General features: G+C 44.6%; 1 protein-coding gene across 2 annotated transcripts in view; it reads left to right on the top strand.

Annotated features, from left to right (window-relative positions):
* The first annotated feature begins 599 nt into the window (after positions 1-599).
* NFIL3 (nuclear factor, interleukin 3 regulated) overlaps positions 600-9691 on the top strand; it is a 47269-nt gene continuing 38177 nt past the window's right edge. The window contains exons 1-2 of one of the 2 annotated variants that reach the window (XM_033928947.1): positions 600-820; positions 5728-5800. The gene's annotated coding sequence lies outside the window, so the exon portion shown is untranslated. The remainder of the gene's footprint in view (positions 821-5727; positions 5801-9691) is intronic. The other variant, XM_033928943.1, reaches the window with a different exon arrangement.

The following is a 9691-nucleotide window of genomic DNA, read 5'->3' as shown; positions in this document are numbered from 1 at the left end:
AAAATAGTAATACAAAATAAGCAATGAAAGAAATGTTTCAGTGGTGAGTGCTGTATTGGTGCAGGCTGTTTCTGTTGTAGCAAAATGCGCTTCTTATCTTTGTTGTAGGCTATCACTGTGGCCTGTTTATTCCACTAGAAGACTGTATTTTGCCAAGATATTACGAATTTTGCTTAAACAACACCGTGGTGTAAGGGGCAGCAGGGGAGGAGGTGGTGGTGGGAAGGGTGGGAGTAGGGAGGGATACCAGTTAGAAGTGTTTTGTGTTATGCATTGTTTCAAATTCACACATGTATCTTAACCACTGCTCCTAGATTCCTGTTGGGTAATTACGTAAATGCCAGCGCTCTCTCTCTCTCTCTGTCTCCTTCCCTCTCCTCCCCCCTTCCTGGTTATGCAATCCAGCACATCCATCCTACTGTACCAGCTTTCACAGAGGAGTCTTTTTTTTTTTTTTTCTTCTTCCCAATTCAGAATAGGTCCCGCCTCCTTTGTCCCACCGGTAAGCCGCTATTGGTCGCCGTGCCGGAGCCGCGAGCTCTGATTGGCGCCAAGCTCTTGGTGTGCCGGAGCTAGGCTGGCAGTGCACTGAACGTACGTCGAGGAGCATTGACCTACTAACACAGATCCCCGTAGCAGACTCTGGCAGAAAGCTGCGAGGGAAAGCACGAGAGGCGCTCAGGGAAAGCTGCTTTGGGAACTTCATTCTCCGGTCGCATCCGGCGCACGAGGAGGCCAAAGAGTCGCCAAGGCCAGGAGGGTCCTTGCTGGGGAGGGGGCGCGCGGAGGTCATCCCACCCTGCCCGTGAAGATCAAAAAGGTACACTCTTGTTATTGTCTACCCAGTATATCGAAGGGGTGATTGCTTTGACTCTCTCGGACCTGTTTCCCCTCTTGTTAACTTTCTGCTGGCATTTCGGGGTTCTGATCGGTGCCTTCACATGATCTTGTCTGAGGGGGGGGGGGGGGGGGCATGCTCAGCGGCGCATATCCTGGGAGCTGCGGCTCTGCTACTTCATTCTTACATAAGCTAAGCTGTCTCATTAAAAAAAAAAAAAAAGATATAACTACAGAAGCTGCTCTGACACAGATCGGTCCTCAGCGGAAAATGACAAGAAAAATTTTAAAAAATAAAATAAAAAAAATAGCATCACTTAATGGTTATTTATTCATACTTGTATTGTTTAAAGAAAGGATGGCAAAATGTTAAGGGATTCAATGAAAATTCCTTCTCTTTTAAGGCTGATTCTTTTTTTTTTTTTTTTTTCCTTCTAGTCTTCCTCCTTTTGTTGCTGCTGTGGTGTTTAACCAGCCCCAGGGCGGGTTTGTGTGCCTTGCTCTTTCATACATTGCATAATTTGTACACTGTAAAATCCTGCCCAGGATTACATGATATGTATGTGCAAGGTTTAACGAATTTAGGCGTAGCATTAGGAATTGGAAATCCAATTCAAACACAGCATGTATGCATAAAGATCATGGAACACAATGAAATATAGACTATATTAGGGGGGAAAAAGTAGGCTTTTTTAATTGAAGCAAATGTTTACATAGTAAAGCCAATTTATATATCCGGCCAAATCATTTCCTCATCCATCCGTGGTTTTTACCGAGTCCAAGGTCTGTCAGACCCTGCAACAACGCTGATCACATAACACAGTTCCTGGAAATGTTGCATTATGTAACCACATAATTTGCTGGCAGTCAGGCTGAGAGAAAGGGAGCTGATTATGCAATTTTATATTTTTGTCACCAAAATGACTAGGATAATCAGCCTGAAAATTTTAGCTATAAGATTTTTTTTTATTTATTTTTTTTTTTTTTAGGATGTTTGAACAAAGGCAACTGAATGGGTGGCTTGTTTGCTCACGCTGCTGAGTGCGTCATGCTCTGTAAAATCAAATTTGCTTTTGTCTATGTTTAGCTCAAAAGTATCACATTTTCGCAGTTGTGGCTTCGCTTGCTATTTCTGTTCTTTCCTCCAGAGCAGTAGAATAGGTATCTGCATCTCTTTTAAACCCCTGTTATCTAAAGATAACAGAGACTGCTCAATTGATACGCTCTGTTTGCGGCGATCAACAGTACCTTCTGTCTTTACCAAACACATGGCGGCTAGTGCTTTTGCAATACTGAACTAGAGGTGGTTGATTATATGATTTCCCCCTTGATTTTTACTGATCGATAGTATAAAGTGTCAGACATGACTTTTTAAAACATGATCCCATTAAAAATGCTGAAAAATTGGAACTTGTTAATTGTGTGTGTATACACACACACACACACACACATAGTATATTCGTGCCATATATTCAGAATTCAAAATATGCTCCATATTTTACCATATCATTTTGTGAGACAGATCCGTGAATTATGATCATCTTTCAAGGAAAATGGATCAAACTCTCTCGTTTTGGACAGTTCACTTTCTCTGTTCTTGTCATACATACTGACACGAAGTACAAACAAGGTGAAAGCGAAGCCGCCTTGCTCTCAGGATAGATCGGCAAATAAACGAGGAAGTATATTTTGCCTGAGTTCTATAGGAAGAATAAGGGCTGGAATCGGACCGCGTGCCGTCTGACTCCTGGGGGGAGGGGGGGGGGGGAAAGACATTGGCTGAAGTGCTGCGGTGCACAGGGTGTAGCTCTGGTCCGGTGAACGGGGTGTTGGCCAGAACTCTGAAGGGCTAGGATAATGATCGAACCCGGCAGCGCTGCTGCCTGAGATCTCCACATTCCTTTGTTCTGTAAGGCGAAGGGGGGACGCGGCGGCAGCTGATGGTGGAAGAGAGAAGGGGGGGGTGGAGTGTTGACTAGGATGACAGACGCGGTACAATTGACAGGAGTAAGAAGGGATCCTGCTGTTTGTTTGCTATGTGAGGGAGACGGATAGGGCTGAGTAGCCTGGAGAGGCAGGCATGCTCCTCCAGTCACGTACTCTCTGTGTACTCGCTGCTCATTAACGTAGTCACACCGAAGGGAGGCGGGGGAGGGGGGGGAGAATAGGGCTTGCCGTCTCCCTGTGTGTTGCAAGTGGAAATATGTTAAGCAATCCAGCTACTTTCTCCGAAGTGTACTTAACAGGCATTCAGCCATTCCAGCGTCTTGAATTTGCCAACATATGTACGAAGTCTGACTTTTTGAAGGAAGGTGCTTCAGTGCAACCTGAGAATCGCCATGCTAATTAGAGTAAATTCCTGCTGCTCGTGGGGCTCTATCCTTAAGAAGCTGAGGAATGCTTTTGTTCCATTTCAGCTCTGTGTATGGGTAGAGCTGTTGCTGGACAGAGCAGATTTACAGTACGCTTCGGTAATCCTAATCACCCAGTCCGCTGGGGTTATGGAACACATCCTCTGGAGCTGTAAGAAATAAGCCCTCAGCCTGAAATTGTTGGGGGGAATTATACCTATGCCTTAACCAGAAAAAAAACCGCTCCCTTGCTTTTTAGCCAATTTCAGTTAATGCACTATATCAGCTATTAAACCCATTAAAAAAAATTATACCGAAAAGCTTGCTTGGTCAGTTCTTGCCTGCCACCTGATAAATGTGTGCTGGCAGTCGCGGCATCTCCTGGCTATTAATGCCCCCCCCTCCCTGATCAACCCGGCATGATTCAGGATTCATTCCCAACATTCTGCTCGGACCGTACTTCCTTCCACACGCATGAGCACTCGTTTGCACAGAGTTTATTTGTAGAGCGATGTCTCCAGCAAGCCGAGGCAGTATTTAATGGTTGTGAACTATAATTAGAGCATACTAGAGTAGCGCAGCTGTTCCTAAAATACGTCTTGGTGTCTGATTTTTACGCATGTGACGCGTTAATTTATTTAGGCTTTTTATAAGATCATTAGTGCATGTGACATATACGGTATAATATGTGGGCAAAAAGGTGATAGCGTCTATATTGATCAATATAGATACAGACATAGATAAGGCTGAGGTTTGGGGCTCCTTTTACTAAGGTGCGCTGGCGGTTTTAGCTCGCGCATAGCATACGCTACAATACTGCACGCGCTAAACACTAATGCCTTCATTAGAGCTGGTGTTAATATTTTTCGTTTAGCGCATGGTTAGCGCGCGCTAAAAACGCTAGCGAACTGTAGTAAAAGGAGCCCTTGGTTTAAACCTTTGGAACAATATTAATCTAAATGGCCCTAAGTAGAACTACAAGGGAATATGGAATTTGTAATCTGATTCAAAATATAAAAAAACCCCAGCCATTAACATTTTCTGTTTTATTTCTTTATTTAAATTTGTTTTTATTCCACTTAAAAACCTATTAAATAAAGTAGCTAGCTTTTTTTTTTTTTTTTTTGTTCTTATTACATGAGTTAATCCTTTGCCACAGTTGCATAACACCAGCACAGATATTACATAACCAAATTCTTTAAGAGCAATCTGGAAGGTAACTTTCATAATCATTTTCCAGTGAAAGATGTTGACTTTTAACTGGATTAACAGTACAAGGGTGGTTTGAAAAGTTTGGTTAAAAAACAACAACTAGTTAAACAACATGGGGGTCTTTTTACAAAGGCGCGGTAGCGGTTTAACGCACAGAATACCACATGTTAAACCGCCTGTCGCGCTAGTACTTAACGCCTCCATTGACGAGGCGTTAGGATTTTAGGCTACCGCGGGGGTTAGCGCGTGATGAAATGTCCGACGCGCTAACCCCCGTAGCGCGCCTTGATAAAAGGAGCCCATAGTCTCCATCAAGGGCTATACACTTGGGGCTCCTTTTACGAAGCCGCATTAGCGGCTTTATCGCACGCACATTTTCAGCGCGCGCTAACCCCTGCGCTAGTTAAAAAACTACCGCCTGCTCAAGAGGAGGTGGTAGCGGCTAGTGTGGCCGGCAAATTATCGCGCGCTGTTATGCACGTTAAAACGCTAACGTGGCTTCGTAAAAGGAGCCCTTAGTCCAGCGAGTTTTGTTGTTTGTTTTTTTGTGTGTTGTAGGAAAAAATAGCTTGCAAAAAACTGAAAACATGCTGAACTAAGGGGTCCTTTTACTAAGGCGCGTTAATTGATTTAGCGTGCGCTAAATGCTAAGGCACCCATAGAATATAATGGGCGCCTTAGCATTTAGCATGTGCTAATCTTTGCGCGCGCGCTATATTGATTAGCGCATGATAGATCAGCACACGCTAAATCGGTTAGCGCGCCTTAATAAAAGGACCCCTAAGTGCATAGCACTTGATGGAGACTAAGGGGTCCTTTCATCAAGCCGCGCTAGCGGGGTTAGCGCGTCGGACATTTCATCATGCGCTAACCCCCCTCGCGGCCGGCTAAAAAACTAACGCCTGCTCAATGCAGGCGTTAGCGGCTAGCACGGCAGGCGGTTTAACGCGTGGTATTACGCACATTAAACCCCTACCGCAGCTTGATGAAAGGACCCCTAAATTGTTTAACTTGCATTTTTACCAAACTTTTTAAGCCACCCTCGTACAAGGCTTGGTTTGCTTTTGAGAGCTTTTTTTGTTTTGTTCTTGCTTTGTTTTGAAGTAGAGAATGACACACAGATAAGGATTCCAGCTCTGTATGGTCCTGCTGGTTGATGGGTATATAGAATAGATAGTGAATTCAAGAAAAGAAAAACAGAACATGTGAGAGCTCTTTCAAAGACTGGAAATCAGGTAAACAAAGGCCACCAAAGCCAGAGAGGAGCGAGTTAACAGAAAGCCGTGTTGACTGAGGAAGTTATGGAAACCTTTCCATTCCCTTTCAGCTGCTGGTGACAGATCAGGTTACAGATACATCATGATCCGGAACAGGAACAAAACTAGTGAAAAGACTCGCAGGTACAGACTTTGAAGAAATGGGTCCAGGAAGAGCTGTTCATATGAACAAGAGAAATTATATATCTTTTGGGGTTTGTTTTTTTTTTTTTTTGCTTAAAATGTTGTTTTTTAAAAAACTTCTCTTGGCATACACATTACATTTTGGGTTTTAGTCTGCGAGGGAAGGAATGTAAATCAAATGTTAAGAGGAGGAAACTGTTGATGGTATGCTGAAATTAATTTTAAACTAATATGTTAAAATATAAATATTCAAAATTAGATGTACAAATCAGAATGAGAAAGGAAATTTTTCTTTTTTTTTGTATTGTATAGGACAAATGTTGGTAGATAACTATTTTGTTTGAAATGATGCATATAACCTCAAACTAACAATTTGGTATTTTAGAGAACGGCCAATGGAAGTGCAAGAAACCTGTGTCCAAATGAAGTGAATCTATAAACTGTTTTCCAAGCTCCCAGCTTTCTTCCACTGTCAGCAGGGAAATAGTTGATTTTTGGGCCAAGGTAGTTTGGAAAGATAACAGCCTCCCATGGCTCTGCTGTGAATCACCAGCAATCAGCAGCTCAGTTCTCGCCTAAGCTTTGTTCTTTTCTGTTTCTTTATCTGTAAAGAAAAAGCAACAGCATAGAAAGGCTGGCAGACATAGAATTAGAGCCTTATTTACTATAATGCATTAACCGCCCCCTTTTATGAACCCACGTTAGGCTTTTTTATCACTGACTGCGGTGGTAAAATCTCCGACGCTCATAGAATTTCTATGAGTGTCGGAGCTAATGCTGCCATGGCCGGCAATAAAAAAGCCCAATGCAGCGTTGTAAAAGGGGGCCTAAAAAAATGTGGAGGGGCATAATCGAAAGGAACATCTAAGACCAAGTCGCAAGTCGTCCAAAGTAAAAAAAAACAGCTTAGGACACATTTTCGAAAAATACGTCCAATTTTTTTTTTTTTTTTTTTTTTCATTTCTAAAATTGTCTAAGTATACGTCCTGCTGATCTGATCATCCAGGCTGCTAAATCGTCCATCTTTAGACCACATTATCGTCCAACTTTTCGTCCAAGTCAAAAACGCCTAGAACAAGCCCTGTTGGATGTGGGAGGGGTCTGCTAAGGGACGGACTGAACACCCAGACATGGCACCTAAATAGTGGGGTACTTTACAGGGCACTGCTGTGAACTTCACAAAAAGGGTGCCATAGCATCATCTCACTACAGCTCCCTTATAGGTCATGGTGAGCCCCCCAAACCACCTCCAGAATCCCCTAGACCCACTTATCTACCACCCCAATAGCCCTTATGGCTGCAGGAGCCACTTATATGCCAGTACAAAATGGTTTTGGGGGTGTATAGGGGAGTGCACATGTTTCAATATCAACGCAGTGATTACAAGGGCTTATGGGCATGGGTCTTCCTCTCCATGGGTCCCTAACCCACCCCCAAAGCGGCTGAAGACGCCTCTGTGCAGCACGGCTAGGCTTTCCTATGCCAGGCTGTCTGGTGATGATGTTCTGGAAGCACAATTTTAAAGTTGTGATTAATATTTTATGGGGGTGGGGGTGGGTCGGTGATCACTACAAAGGGTAGTGTGTGGGGGTCTGTATTATGTGTTGTATATTATGTGTTATGTATTATGTGTTTGCAGTACTTATCTGGTCACTTTAGGTGGGTTTTTGTGTCAGAGGAGAAGCTTCCGCCCACACACACGACTACAGGCAGGCCCGGCCGGCTTTGAGCAAGTTACTTTACTAACGCCGCAATGTGCCGTGAAGGGGAGGGAGGGAGATGGATTCGATAGGTAGGAAGGAGGGAGGGGGGCCGCTCTCGATCGGTGACCGCGCGCATTCCCTCCCTTAACTGCCGGGACGAGGCCAATCACCGCTTCACGGGGCGGTGGATGGCCTTTTCCCCGTGCCCGCAGTGAGCACTTTTTCCCTCCAACGTTTCGGCGGGTTACCCGCGGCTAGCCGTGGGTAACAGCCACCGTGTCATTCTCTAATCCAAAGCAATCATTTCACCTATGTACCACGTAACCACTTTGGATGCAGCCTGCCTCTTGGCATAGGACAGTGCAGAAGGATACCATCCCATTTGCTTCATTAGTTCGCCTCTGTCTTAGTAAGGTCTGTCTTGCAACTGCAGGAGAGGCTGGGGAAGTGGCTTAACAACCGAGTCATTGCTACTAGGCTGCCAGACCCCCTTTCTGCTGTTCTTTCCTGCTCCTACTGCTTTATTGTATTGTATTGTTTATTTATTCCAAGTCTTTAATGAACAAACATAAATATAATCATAAAACGGTTTGTATCCAAGTTTTTGATTTTCAGACCAGCACTAACAGAGATAGGAGATGTTTTCCACTTAAGGTTTCCTTGCAAGTGTGTGATTAGATATCAGTCCCTAAAGTATGTTTTCTTAGATCCATCACAGTTATCCAATTTTATACCTCTTAAACGCCTTGGGAGAGAAGTGAAATAATATAACATCATATCTGAATGAGTAAGACTGTAATTCTTGATAGGTTTATTAACCTTTGTTTTTCTTTGTTATCACTCTGAATTAATCTTGGATCTCCAAATTGAGGACTTGAGATAGATTAAGCAAAGTTTTTGTTTCCTTTGCCAAATCATTGTTCAATATTATTTAATAATACCGGCTCAATCTACCTTTCTGTACAAGTGTTTAATGCTTGATTTTTGTGAAAATTATAAATAAATAATAATAATTAAAAAACCAAACAGTTTGTATCCAAAAAGGTTGGTGAACTGGGATCTGCTGTGGTCCGTGTTTCGAAAAAACACTCCTTCCTCAGGGGTCCAAAAGCGTATCATACACAAGGAAACCTTATGGATAACAACTGGAAACAGCGATGTGGGAACAACTCCGCAAGTTGTGAGCTCCTACTTTTGCTTTTGTCCTGCACCACGTAGAAGCTCACACAACTTACGGAGTTGTTCCCACATCATTGTTTCCAGTTGTTATCCATAAGGTTTCCTTGTATATAATACGCTTTTATGGACCACGTCGGGTCCTGGTTCACCAACCTTTTTGGATACAAACTGTGTTATGATTATATTTATGTTTGTTCATTAAAGATTTGGGCCCTGATTCTCTAAAAGTGCGTCCCGATTTTAGGCAGCTGTAGACGTCCTACAGCTGTCTAATCAGCCAATCGGGATGCACGTTTTTTAAAAAAAAATGCTCCCCAAGCAGGCCTGAAGGCGCCTCCGGGAGCCTAGGGAGACCCGCAAGATGCCTAAGCTCGTCTAAGGGCCTTAGGAGGGCCTTAGGCTGAACCTAGGCGGCCCTACGCGTCTCCCTAGTAGATGAGAAGCTTAAAAATGTAGGCCAGCAAAATGCTGGTCTACATTGTAAGTAGACGCGGCCGCTATACTTATCGAGGCAAGGGATCTCTCTGCCGCTATAAGTATAGCGGGCCGTGGCCCCTGACCGATCACTGGCAGGAGGGTGCCCAAACCCTCCTGCCCGAAGACGCACCCCCCTCCCCGACACTACCGACCGCCCCCCCCCGACACTACCGATCGCCCCCCCCCGACATTACCGATCCCCCCCGACAATATCGGTCGCTGGCAGGAGGGTGCCCAATCCAGACCTTAGACTTGGCCAATCAGACCTTAGACTTAGTAGGGATGGGCGGACCCGCTATTCCTAAGGCCTGATTGGTCCAGGCTTCTAGAGCCTGGGCCAATCAGGCCTTAGGCTTCGGCGGGATGGGCCGGGAAGGGGCGGGCCCGCCTCATTTCGACGAGGCGTGCCTGCTTGCTCGACGTGCAAGACCCATCTGTAAGAACAGGTTTGGTGGAGTGGGGGTTGTTAGCGCCGGGGGGGGTGCGTCTTCAGGCAGGAGGGATTGGGCACCCTCCTGCCAGCGACCGATAT

This window comes from Geotrypetes seraphini, chromosome 1 (genome assembly GCF_902459505.1).
Source record: "Geotrypetes seraphini chromosome 1, aGeoSer1.1, whole genome shotgun sequence".
NCBI lineage: Eukaryota > Metazoa > Chordata > Amphibia > Gymnophiona > Dermophiidae > Geotrypetes > Geotrypetes seraphini.
The sequence above is the reverse complement of the archived record's forward strand: the minus strand, read 5'-3'. Positions and strand labels throughout refer to the sequence as shown.